This window comes from Centruroides sculpturatus, unplaced genomic scaffold (genome assembly GCF_000671375.1).
Source record: "Centruroides sculpturatus isolate CEXI.00-Female unplaced genomic scaffold, Cexi_2.0 scaffold349, whole genome shotgun sequence".
NCBI classification, from domain to species: Eukaryota; Metazoa; Arthropoda; class Arachnida; order Scorpiones; family Buthidae; genus Centruroides; species Centruroides sculpturatus.
Window position 1 is genome coordinate 545,923 of NW_019384593.1, and position 14,545 is coordinate 560,467.

The following is a 14,545-nucleotide window of genomic DNA, read 5'->3' on the forward strand; positions in this document are numbered from 1 at the left end:
TTTTACTTTTTTTTTTAGGATTAGAATTTTCAGCTTCTACTTTTCTACTTTTTATTTCTTTTTGCAAATCAGCTCAACACTTTTTCGGCTATCATTTTCTGGGGGGGCCGTAATTCTCACTGAAATTGTAGTTTTTTTAATGTAGTGTAGGACCTATAAACACTTGTCTTTTTCTTTTACCCGCAACCCCCATGTAAGGCTTCGCGACCCCCAGGTTGAAAAACACTGATCTAAACCACCACTTGTCCTTCTTTCTCTTTCCCCCATTAACATCACACTGCGATTCTCTTACATTTACTATGAATGTGACTCTAATCAGGTCTATGAACTCATGGAAATGAAAACATGTTGTACTTACCACAGAATAAAATGTTAAGATCATCAATGCACTAAAAAAAAAAAAAAGCATCTGGGAAATGTGTTGCTGAAAAATATGACATGGGAGCAACTACTGTATCAGAATTATTAAGAAAAATGGTAATGAAATATTGCAGTTTGCTTCTATTGTAGAAAATAGTTTGATGTGACAGATCAAAATGATCAGTAAGATGCTACTCACACATTAATGAATAAATAAATAAATACAGTACATATACAATATTGTGCTACTACTCTGTAATTTCATTGTTCACTTGTTAATCCTATTATCTAAATTTCTGGTTATCTGAATCACTTACAGAACAAATAAATTTGTATAATTGGAATTCTACCATACTGTAAGCACATAACTGTGTAAGTAGGCATTGATGTAATAATAAGTGAATCAACCAATCATAAACAAAATAAACAGCATTCCAATTTCACTTTTAAAACAATTTCCGTGTTTTACCAAATTTTCCCAATTAATGTCTACAGCCATAGTGAGGACACTACTCTATTTTATTGTATTTGTCATATTATTATTTTTTCTATTACAAATTTCCCTGAACCATGTCTGCACAATTGGACAAATTCTTAATCACTAGTCATGAGTACAGAATTGTACACATAACATGATCAAAACATCTGTACTAGAAGATATTAAAAAGATATTTATAAGAAATTATGTACAAAACTGCAATGAATAGCTTCTGTCAGTAAGAAAATGTTCCAGATGGAATTTGATTATTTATATAAAGTTGTAATCATTTGTTTAAAGTAAAATAACTTTTGGTAAAAAAGATAGACAAGAATTAGACTATTTTTCAAACAAATATCTAAGAACGCTTATCATTTCAACCATAATATTTTTAACACAAGTATAAAAGATATTATTATTATTAACATAAGTACAAAGATATCTGCCTGAAGAATAAATAATGTTTCAGTATACTGTGCCTTTCTTTTCACTATTAGTGCATTTTCCACTACACAATACATGCATAATTCTATCTATTATCTATTGCAAAGTTAAAAATAAAATATTGAAACTTATGTAATTATATTAAACAAAATTTATAAATGTTTTAATCTTAATATGTTGAATGAGAATTAACACGAAGTTATTAAAATAAAAAATATTAATTTTTTATATAAACAACTTATTAATTGATCACAACTTTATGCATCTATCTATAACAAAAATATTTTGTTATAATTTATATGAAACAAACTACTTTTCATACTAGTATAAAAATAGTTTGCTATATGTCTTCACTTATTTTTAGTCTTTACTACATCATAATTATATATGCAATTAATTATTTGCAGTTTACATACAAATATTTTAAGGTAAATAGTATTAACATAATAATTCTAAAATGAATTACAATTAAGTTTTCATATATTTGTTTTTGTAATTATAAGTTTTAACCAAATGAATTTTTTCAAAGAAATCATGTATAATAAGGCAATGAATATACTCAAAACAGTTAACTACATACTTTAAAATTTATTTAAGATTATACAGTACTAAATAAAGATATAATCATTGATAAAACTTACCTTTGTTTTACTGTATGAACATGTTCAAAGTCAAACCAAAATACCACAGCCAATGCAAAAACATTAGATATTTGTGCAAAAAAGCTGGAATATAGCCAATAATGTTACTATAGCAGTGCTGTAAAGTGCATTTGCATACAAAAATACATGCTTAATAAGAAAGCATTTAAATTAACATAGATAATTTATTATGAAAAAACATTTGGCAGGAAAAAAATGTTCTTTTCAACAAAAACTAAAATAATAAATTTGCTGATGTTGACCATGCAATAATAAAGCATAAAAATAAATATAGTGGAATTAATTTCATAATGATTATAAATTTATATAAAGTCTTCAAAAGTTAAAACTGATGTATTTGTTTTTTGAAAAGTTTACATATTTTAGCAATTTTCAATTATTTGTAATATGTTTAAGAATGGTCAACACTTATTTTTCAAACTATAAACATCTGAAACAGACACAAATTAACTCAAAATAATTTGTTCACTAATTATTGAGTTAATTTGTGCTGGTTTCAGGTGTTGATCTTCATTTATGTGAGTTATTCCAGTTTTTGAAGAGTAATTAGTCTTAATAATCTATTTAATTTTTTGAAAAAAATTTACAATTATTTATTTTAAATATGTTTAGAGTTATTAAATCAAATGTATTAAATTGTAAATGATAATTAAACTTACAAAATTTGTACAGTAACAAAATAAGATGTTCCAATGATAACTTGTAACATCTTATAGTTATTCTCAAAAAATTGATTCAATAAATATGAAACTAAATTTTGATTATTATTTTGAAATAAAAGTTTATTAGTTTTCCTAAAGAGATTTTCTTAAAGTAAATAATTAAGTAAAAATACTCAAAAATTTGGATGTAAATTATCTTATACAAAGGTAATCCCAAAAGTAATGTCTTCTATTTTTAAATACAAAGAAACATTTATTTTCAATAATGTTCATATCATTTTAAAGTTTGAACATTTATCTATTTTTCTACATAATCACCATTTTGGTCAATGCATTTTTGTATGCCCATGTCATACCAGTTTGCCACCATGTTGTGTTAAACCAATTAAAATTCATCACCAATTGACGGAAGTGTATTCGAGTCATGCATAGATGTCCAAAATGTCTTCAAGTGGTGTAGGGAGTTTGCAGCTGATCATACTGAAATTCATGATAAAGAAAGATGCGGGAGACCATCAATTTCTGATGAGACAGTCATGAAGGTTGAGCAAACCATGTATGAAGATTGGCGAATCACTCTGGATCATCTCTGCATTTTGTTTCTCAGGGCTTCCTGAAGCACCATTCATAGGATTTTAACAGAAAAGTTGCAATATCAAAAGGTGTGCACAAGATGGGTCACACAACATGGCAGTGAGCTGGTATGACATGGGCATACATAAACTGCCACAGTGCATACAAAAATGCATTGACTGAAATGGAAATTATGTAGAAAAATAGATAAACGTTCAAGCTTTAAAATGATATGAACATTATTGAAAATGAACATTTCTTTGTACTTTTAAAAAAATACGAGACCTTACTTTTGCGATTACTCTTGTACATCAATATAAAAAATTTTGAAATAACTATATAAAAAGAATTAGAATGTCACTTTAATATGAAATGTGCTATTAAAGAAGATTATTCAAGAGAACTTAAAATTTTCCAGATTACTGCAACCCTTTTTATTGTACTTTTATAAATTGTTTTATTTTTTGTCAACATTTCATTTTATTGTAATTTAATTTGTTATTAGATTGTTATAAATACCATCAAACAAGAAATACTTTGTGTAATAAGCATATTTTTCATATAAATAAATATTAAAAGAAAAACAAATTACAAAAAATATAGAGATTGAATATTTGAAAAAAATTTCAAAAACATGCAAAATTACAATCATTCAAAAGAAAAACTTTTAATTTGTTTTGATTTACTATACCCCATAAAATGCATGTGACTATGTTCGATTTATCATCACATTAAATTATTTAATCTATATATTATGTATTTGACAATTTATCATATTTAATAAAAAAAATACATATATTTTTTTTATGAAAAAAAGGATAATAAATGTAATTTGTTCCAATATAAAAATATTTAATATAACTATATTTTAATGTAGAAAAGAATATCTAATAGTTATAACATTTAAGGGGGAAAAAAATCAATAAAAATAATTGATTACAATACTTACCTAAATACTGCTAATTTATGTAAATGACGTAGTAGAGAAAGAAGAAAGAGAGGTGGTAATAATAAAATAAGCCATTGAGATCTAAATAAAATAAAACTTTTGAAAAAGTTTTGCATAAATTATACGTAACAATATTAAATTTCAATATTAACAATTTTGTTTCTATATTGTCTACTTGGACCTTGTTTAATAAATACAACCTCACCATAAACTGGAACTGTAGAGTCATGAATCACACCTAAATTCAAACTTTCCAGCAAAATAAAAGTCCAAAATTTTAAAGATCAAACATTTTTGGCCACTAAATTTATCGGCCTTCCTCAGGAAATACAAACTGAAAAAACTGTTCTATAAATAGAACGTAGCTGCCTTGTAAATTTTTAAAAGAACGAAAATGGCTGTGACGTATCGCGTATGACATATATTATGAGTCTAGATGTGTTTCCACGCAGGACGTATATTATGAGTCTAGATAGTGTTTCCACGCAAATAGAGATGAATTTTATTTCCATATTTCTGTCTGTACGGTTGGAACATTACTTCTGCATATTGAGAGATTACTTCCTAAGCTCTATCCCTGAGGCACAATCATAACACTCGCAGATATTAGAGCTTACTCACTTATTATGCTATTTGTCCAGTTTTCATTTTAACAAGCATATCTACATCCAAAAATGTGGAGTACCCATGAGTTAGCCCCATTTCAGGGGCTCTCTGTGAATTGGTCCTACGACAATTGGAGGAGTGGTCATTAAAAAACATCAAACATAACATTCTGCTTTACACCTGATATATCAATGACATTTTAATTGTATGGAGAAAACATTCGGATATTGGGGAGGTGTTAAAGGTGTTTAATAATAACACCTATGGATTAATGCTAAAGTTGTAATCAGGAAAGCTGTAATAGCATTAATTTCTTAGACATCAAGATTCAAGTAGCTGATAACAAATTCACCACAGCAATTTACTGCAAAGCTACTTATGTCCTCCCCTATTCATACCTTCCAATTCAGCAGACCCATGGTCATATAAGACATTCGCATTCTGCAAACTAGTGGCCAGAGCCTACTCCCATTCTACACATTGTCGGATACCAANGTATGACAAAATAAAAATGTATTATTAACTGAAAATTTGTTCTAGTGAGTAGCACTTGTTTAAGTTGAGTACCGAGCAATTTTTTCCAGAATTTATGTTTGAATACTGAATTGTTTGAGTTGGAAATAGTTCAAGGACTGAGATACCACCAAATTTCATTAATTTGTATGAATGATTGCTGACCTACGGTTAAAAAAAAGCTTAACAACACTTACCTAAAAATGTTTAAATAAATTTAACTAAATATGAAGATTAATCTATAAAAACAAAATACAGTAACAGTCTTAAAGGCTAAAGTCTGAAAGCAACAACAACAACACTTGGTTGATAGGAAAGCTAAGATGAAGAAGAAAAAATTGCACTATCAGTTTTCATTAAAGTAAACCTGATGAAAGGCACAAAAAATAATAAAATATTTCAATATTCTAAAATTGATGGCAAATTTGAGACAACACACAATCATCTGAATAAAAAAATATCAAATAATGGAGTTTGTACTTAAAACTTGTGAAATTTTGTAAAGAGGATTTCCAAAATTTTCAAACCATGTTAGAGCAAAACCAAAAACAGTGTTGTATGGGGATTTTCTCAATTTTCAAACTATGTTAGAATGAAACCATGTTGTAGAAGTGCTGTATTGTACAAGGGATGCCTGTGTATATATATTATATATTAAACTATTATATTGTGAACAATTAATGATTAAAATAAAGAATGTACAAAGCACTGGCTAAAACTGGTAGCATGATATTTTTAAACTACCTTTTTCCTTAAAGGCAATGACAACTATAACCAAAATTCTGATTACCAAATGAGAAGTTTTGTAAGTGTATTTTAACTTAGATGTTTTGAGATATGTTAATTCTAACATTATGACTGATAATAATGTTGATAATTATAATAAATAGATTGTACCGTACTAATATAACAGACTACTATTAACAAATGTAATTATTAATTAAATAATGATGCTTTACTATTAACATTACAATATTAATCAAGAATCTTAAATGTAATTAAAACTAAAATAAACTTTTAATTATACTGTATATACATACTTGTTAACNAGAGTGGTGGTAATAATAAAATAAGCCATTGAGATCTAAATAAAATAAAACTTTTGAAAAAGTTTTGCATAAATTATACATAACAATATTAAATTTCAATATTAACAATTTTGTTTCTATATTGTCTACTTGGACCTTGTTTAATAAATACAACCTCACCATAAACTGGAACTGTAGAGTCATGAATCACACCTAAATTCAAACTTTCCAGCAAAATAAAAGTCCAAAATTTTAAAGATCAAACATTTTTGGCCACTAAATTTATCGGCCTTCCCCAGGAAATACAAACTGAAAAAACTGTTCTATAAATAGAACGTAGCTGCCTTGTAAATTTTTAAAAAAACGAAAATGGTTCATTATTTGTTTTTGGTGATTTGTGTGTTTATCAATCTCTCCAAAGAGGTTCATCCATAAGTCAGCCAGCAGTTTGATGCAGTTTTGTTAACATGATTCTAGTTGAAATCATTAAGGTACTTAGTGTAGAGTCTTCCAAGTTCAGACTGTTTTATAGTGTCTGTCTTCCTTGTTATTTTGTATACTATATACTATAATGTTAACTCCAGGTCAGTGTTTTTTAGGTTTAATGGTATACTATTCTAGTCTGCAAGAGTTATTGGGCTGCAATTTGAAAAAAATGTAGACCTATAAATTCTCACTATTGTCTATCTGTCTTTCTTTAATCTCGAGAATGGAGTTAGACAGATGAAAGACAAGACCAGATATGGAAACCTTAGGGGCAGAAGGCCACAATTAACTATATAAGAACTTCCAATGCAAACTGAAAGTCGTGTTATTTCAATTCAACAATTTCCCCTGAAAGGTGTTAGATAGATGACCAGTACAACTCTATTGTTAAAGGAAAAGTATGATGTACAGGGGCAAGCCACTAATAATTTCAGATGGAGAGTATATATTTTAAGTTAAACAAATTTTTTAATTTGTTTGATATGATTAAAAATTCAAGCCAGGCATTGTGACAATGTCAAAATAAATAATTGCTCATTATTATATACTAATAGTATAGTAGATTCTGCTTATAGTAAATCACTTTAGGACTTGTCCATACTGATAATAATAACCAACTGATAACATTATGCTGGGTAAGTAAATAAAACAACAATTAGATAAAATTCTGATTTCATTGATTTTGACATTAAAAGGATATGTCAAAGAAATTAAAAAATATAACTTAAAAATATATTATATACAGGTATCCCACATAACATGGTAGTTACATTCTAAAAAAGTGCCATGTTATGTAAATCCATGCTATATGAAACAAAGGATAAGTGCAAAACATAGGGTTAGGTTCCAAAAGTTAATAAAACTATAATATTCTTTTTGTTACACTAAGAGAAATATGTTTATTAAAGCAATCAATAATTAATTAACAATCAAAATTAGAAGTACTGTATTACATGTTAATATTAATTTTAATGGAAACACCCTCTTTAATTAAAATTAATTAAAGAGGGTGTTTTCTTTTTACAAAGTATCGTCGTCATCTCAGCATTTTTTGTTGATCTTGATCAGAAGTACCAGCAACAATTTCATTATTTTTTTATTTTTATTATGAAAATTTTTTACGTATGACAAAATAAAAATGTATTATTAACTGAAAATTTGTACTAGTGAGTAGCACTTGTTTAAGTTGAGTACCGAGCAATTTTTTCCAGAATTTATGTTTGAATACTGAATTGTTTGAGTTGGAAATAGTTCAAGGACTGAGATACCACCATATTTCATTAATTTGTATGAATGATTGCTGACCTACAGTTAAAAAAAAGCTTAACAACACTTACCTAAAAATGTTTAAATAAATTTAACTAAATATGAAGATTAATCTATAAAAACAAAATACAGTAACAGTCTTAAAGGCTAAAGTCTGAAAGCAACAACAACAACACTTGGTTGATAGGAAAGCTAAGATGAAGAAGAAAAAATTGCACTATCAGTTTTCATTAAAGTAAACCTGATGAAAGGCACAAAAAATAATAAAATATTTCAATATTCTAAAATTGATGGCAAATTTGAGACAACACACAATCATCGGAATAAAAAAAATATCAAATAATGGAGTTTGTACTTAAAAGTTGTGAAATTTTGTAAAGAGGATTTCCAAAATTTTCAAACCATGTTAGAGCAAAACCAAAAACAGTGTTGTATGGGGATTTTCTCAATTTTCAAACTATGTTAGAATGAAACCATGTTGTAGAAGTGCTGTATTGTACAAGGGATGCCTGTGTATATATATNAGAATGAAAAAAATGAAAGATGAAAAAATTAAATATGTTGTTATTGAAATTAAATATTATTTCCATATACTGTATACTTAATGTAAATGAAATATTTGTGTGATAAATTAAAGTAAATATATTTAATAAGTTCTAGGGGTTTTAGCTTTGTAATTATAAATTAATTTCTTGCTATTTTCTTTACTTAAAATCTGCTTATATTACACATAATCTTTAGTGTACAGATTCAAAATTATATAAAATTTTCATTGCTAGAATATTTTATTGGTTAAACTTATTCCGTCATTTTTTTAAATGAGAAGACTTAAATACCACTGTTAAAACCAACAGATTTAATTGTCTTTTTCCAGTCTAGAAAAAAAAATTTCATTTAAGACAAATTACATGCGAAATAAAATGAATATTTAAATACATTTGTTTGTAATCTATTTGTCAATTAATTAATTTATTTAATAATGAATTATTTATCAATATTTGTATTTCTTTCATTATTGCAAACTTTTTGGCTATGCTTTTATTCCTACAAACACAAATGAATAGTTTAATATAGTAGAACCTAAGTTTAGCAGATATATAGATGGAGACTGCTTAGAACAGGTATTCACTTAAGAAAAGGAATCCACTGTTGTATATTTTTCAACATACAATGGTTTTTTTAAATAATCAATACATGCTTTTGTAATGTATGATAAAAACAGAATTTAGAAGTAGACAAAGAATTTCTAAAATTATAGAGCTAGTTTTACATTAAAATTAATTAATATAATTTGACACTAGAAACTGTATTGAATTTAATAATAAAAAATTAGCGATTAATTTAATTTAGAGAAATTTCAAAAAATGATCTGACTCAGAGAGAGACTCAAAAGACTTGCAAATTAGGCAACCAATTTTACCAATTATTTAAGTTTCTCAAATTTTTTCAAAACATGATTCATTTGATTCATTCTGCATTCTTTCCTTTTTCTAAATTTTCCACATTTCTTAATGCCTCATTTCAATTATGCAATGAAAAGATACTAGTGTCACAAGAAATTGTTTTTTCTAACTCATAAGTACAGATGTTTGCTAAATCTAAGTTTCACTATATATGTGCATAGTGATATCCATTAATAATTTTTTAGGCAATATATAAACATACAATTATAAAAAACAACCAAATAAGATTTAAAACTTTTCATATCCCCAAATAATAATATAGATTCATTTTATTCATGTTTTTCTTATGTACCATAAACTGACAATCTCTGAAAAAGCAATTAAATAACCATCATAAATTACAATAAATCATCATAGTTGTATTGTAATAAAAATAGATTCTTTAGGTTTTTTAAATTAAAGAAATTCCAAAGAAATTATAACTGTATTTTTTAATAGGGGAAAAAAATACAAAATATTGTACTATTAAAATATTCATCAATAAGTAATTATTTTGAATTCAAAAAATATTTTTAACGTTTGTTAGATTATTACAAATAGTAACATTAACAGCTGATAAATTGACTTATAAAAATTCATTTAAAATGTAAGTTATTCCAATATTTAAATAGACTTACATAAGTTTACATAATTTATATGTGTAAAATAGAAAAATTAATGTAAAATTTTTAAAATTAATTAGATATTTGAAAATGACAACTTTACTAACCTAGTTGTGAAATTAAGAGAGTTAGATCCACAAGCCACCTTCCCAAACCACCCATGGCATGATAACCTAAAGTTAAATATCAAAAATAAACATTATACAGTAAAAACATAATGATGATAATACAGTAAGTACAAAAATAAATAAATAAAAGTTTCTTAATTTTCAAAAAATAATTACAATACTAATGTAATTAATATAATTTTACTATCATTTACTTATTTTTAGTTAAATCTACCAATCATATACAAGAAATCATATATTTAATTTATGCATTCCTAAACAGATTATTACATAAACTTAAATCATATGCACAATGTTTGAAAATTAAGATTTTAGCAATAACAATANTATATATATAAGGCAAAAAGTACATTAACAGTGTTACTAAACTCACACAAACATCCTTAAATATCACCACCACTAAAATAATAATAAAATGCTAAAATTAATATCCAATAAAATACTTAAATCACACACTTAGCTGTCAACAGCTTTACAAATTCCATGATAAACTTTTTATTACACTATATTATACACTACAACAAATGATTGAAAATGTGTTGTTTCACAAATATTGTAATAAATCATTGCGGCCTTATATTCTTCTCATGCATCAAGGGGCCATAATTATTTCTTTTAGATGATTCACTTTTAACATGGTCACATGGAAACATGCCCCACTTACAGCAATTAAACAGATAATTTACTTAATAATCAAAATATATTTAGTCTTAATCTTACTTTATCAACAGGTAAAATTGTTTTATTTTCCTTTGCTAAAGGGATATTGGTTTTACATTTTATTATTTTAGTGATATTGTTGAGTTTACGAATGTTTGTATGAGTCTTGTAACACTGTTAATGTATTTTTTGTTTTATATATGTAAAGGTATAGTTTAGAAAAAAAAACAGCTGGCAACACCAGAACACAAGCGTTGAGATCTGGCAACACCAGAACAAAAGCATCAAGATCTGACAACACTGAAAGAGAAGTTTTGAGAAGATGAAAAAAGAAGGACCACATGTTAACGACAAAAAACACAAGGTGGGAAAAGAAACTTTACATATATATATTATATGATCAATAAAACTCAAAATGGCCCTCAACAACACGGACATGGAGGATCAGGATATCATCCAATATTTAACAGCAAAAGAGAAATGATGAGGGCCATTTAACACCAGGGACTGAAATGCATTTTAGATTGTAAATAAAGCAATAATGGTTTCAGTTATGTGATAACCCTTTAATAAAACTATTTACTATGTATTTGTAGAAAGTATGATGTATTAAAAATATATTTTAATTTTCAAATCCTGTTTATAATGTCATATCAAAATTTTATTACATTTAGAATTCATTTTTGGTTATTTAAAAAATTAAGAAAGTTTTGCTTTATTAAGTATTAGTGTAAAATCAAACAATACTAATTATTTTTAAAATTACTTGTAATCAAATACTTCTCTGTGTGTATAAATTATTTTACTTCAATTTTGTTTTTGATACTGTTTTCTTTCATATCTTACAGAAAAAAATTAATGAGTTAGTTGAAAGAATGAAAAAAATGAAAGATGAAAAAATTAAATATGTTGTTATTGAAATTAAATATTATTTCCATATACTGTATACTTAATGTAAATGAAATATTTGTGTGATAAATTAAAGTAAATATATTTAATAAGTTCTAGGGGTTTTAGCTTTGTAATTATAAATTAATTTCTTGCTATTTTCTTTACTTAAAATCTGCTTATATTACACATAATCTTTAGTGTACAGATTCAAAATTATATAAAATTTTCATTGCTAGAATATTTTATTGGTTAAACTTATTCCGTCATTTTTTTAAATGAGAAGACTTAAATACCACTGTTAAAACCAACAGATTTAATTGTCTTTTTCCAGTCTAGAAAAAAAAATTTCATTTAAGACAAATTACATGCGAAATAAAATGAATATTTAAATACATTTGTTTGTAATCTATTTGTCAATTAATTAATTTATTTAATAATGAATTATTTATCAATATTTGTATTTCTTTCATTATTGCAAACTTTTTGGCTATGCTTTTATTCCTACAAACACAAATGAATAGTTTAATATAGTAGAACCTAAGTTTAGCAGATATATAGATGGAGACTGCTTAGAACAGGTATTCACTTAAGAAAAGGAATCCACTGTTGTATATTTTTCAACATACAATGGTTTTTTTAAATAATCAATACATGCTTTTGTAATGTATGATAAAAACAGAATTTAGAAGTAGACAAAGAATTTCTAAAATTATAGAGCTAGTTTTACATTAAAATTAATTAATATAATTTGACACTAGAAACTGTATTGAATTTAATAATAAAAAATTAGCGATTAATTTAATTTAGAGAAATNAATGCTTTCGGATAACAAACGTTTCGGATAACCAGCTTTCGGATAAACGACGCTCTACTGTAATTCACTTTAGAGTTTGAATGATGTTTCAAAGTTCAAACTGTGCATGCAATGAAAAAATTCACTTGAAGTACAAACACAATCCATCTTTTGCTTGCTCAATTTACACTGTTTTCAGTGCTTTTTTTTAACTTTATTTTAGGTGTGATTTTTTTTCAACTTTTAACAATTTCTTCCTGCAACTTTTCTTTATCAACAGATTTTGGATGCTCCATACATTTCATATCCTGTACTTCAAAATTTCCTGAAAGGAACTTTTTAAACCATCTCCGATATGTTCAGAGTTTAGGAACATCTTCCACTTACACATCAGAAATTTTTTTACTGTTTGTACAATGTCATATCTTTTCCAAAACTTAAAGCATATTAATATACCCTATATGTGTGAGATTCCAGCCACAATCCGAAATTTGTATTAATTGTGTAAAATTTTAAAATTTCTAAAGTAAAAAGAAAAACTAAAATGAAACTTATGCAAGAGAAATGTCGCTGATTGGTTAATCATTTGGATTAGCCAATCAGTGACCGGCTTGTGAGAGATGAAAGACCAGAGACGGTGACCAGAATAAGGCCCCATATTAGATTGTTAAAATTCTAAGATGTTAGGAAAAAGGAAATAATGGGTTAACAAAAACTGCCTACATTGTTTCTGATAGCACTTGTTTATGTCTCAGTGAGCTGGCTATCCATAATAGTCTTTTTTTTGGGTGCTATGTTCTGGCACCCAAAAAAGAAAGGGCTGAATTAAGAATTAAGAAAAATAAATTAGCACTTAAATTGCCATATCACTGGCAATTTAAGTGTTAATTTATTGGCTAAGCAGGGAGCTTTATATCCTTTTGTAGAGCCTGAACCAGCTCTTGGTATTATCTATAATACTTTTTTTAGATATGTCAAAAAATAGACTACCTCCAATTATTCTCAGCACTAAAAACCTAACTCCTGGTTTAATGCAGAGCAAGGCATTTCTGTCTAGCATGCTCTCTGGGCAAACTAAAGATTTGTCTTTCAAAAGAAATCATGTTTGCTTTTTAGTCAGTGTTGTGACTGATTTTGTCACTTTTATAAACATATGTGCCAACTGAAACTGCTGCACTTTTGCATAGCTACTGAGAACATTCCTCTGTATCCCTTTTTTTGAGTCCTGAACATGTTCCTCAGCTTTCCTTCAGAGAACTACTGTCTTTTTTTCTTAGAATTAAACTTCTGAAGTAATTTTTTTTGTGAACTGCACAATGGACCTTTCAGATCAAGATGCATTTGGCCTGCCAGTCTATCTGTACAATAAACCATAAAATCATATAATGCTAATGTATATGGCATAAAACAGTAGAATATTATAATACACCTTTGTTTATGCTCTGCCATTTGCATCAGATGCATGATTGGTCATCAGCTGTTGAAAATAACATATGGTATAGTATTCATTTATATTAAATTTCTATTGTATTCATTGCTATATTAAATAAGTTCATCAAATATGAGTTTTAGTTAAACACATTTGTAGCTGCCTGATAGAATTACATTAGGTAGTACAGTACACTAATTGTTAGAAGAGCTGTTCCACTTTTTTATCATTCTGTGTGAATGTTCACATTTTACACCCACCATATAAATTAATCTATAAAATTTACAAAAATTTTTTCATGTTTAAAAAGTTGCCTTACATGCCAATATATACAGTAAGAAAATTGGAGAGTGCACTATATTTCCCTAAAAGTTGAAAATTTTAGTGACGTTAAATATTGAAAATTCTATAGTTTTTGAAAATAGACAAATAATAATATTTTACTATTTCAAGTTTTGTAAAAAGATTTTTTTCTTAAATTTTTCTTTGTAAAATGAATTCTTTTAAGGAACAGTGTGCATGTGGAAATTTTGTTTGAAACATGGTAAGACT

The 14,545-nt window shown here is 26.6% G+C and overlaps 1 protein-coding gene across 1 annotated transcript in view; it reads right to left on the minus strand.

Moving 5' to 3' along the window:
- Window positions 1-14,545, minus strand: part of LOC111624810 — a 43,165-nt gene that overhangs the window by 8,910 nt on the left and 19,710 nt on the right. The gene's annotated exons all lie outside the window — the stretch shown is intronic.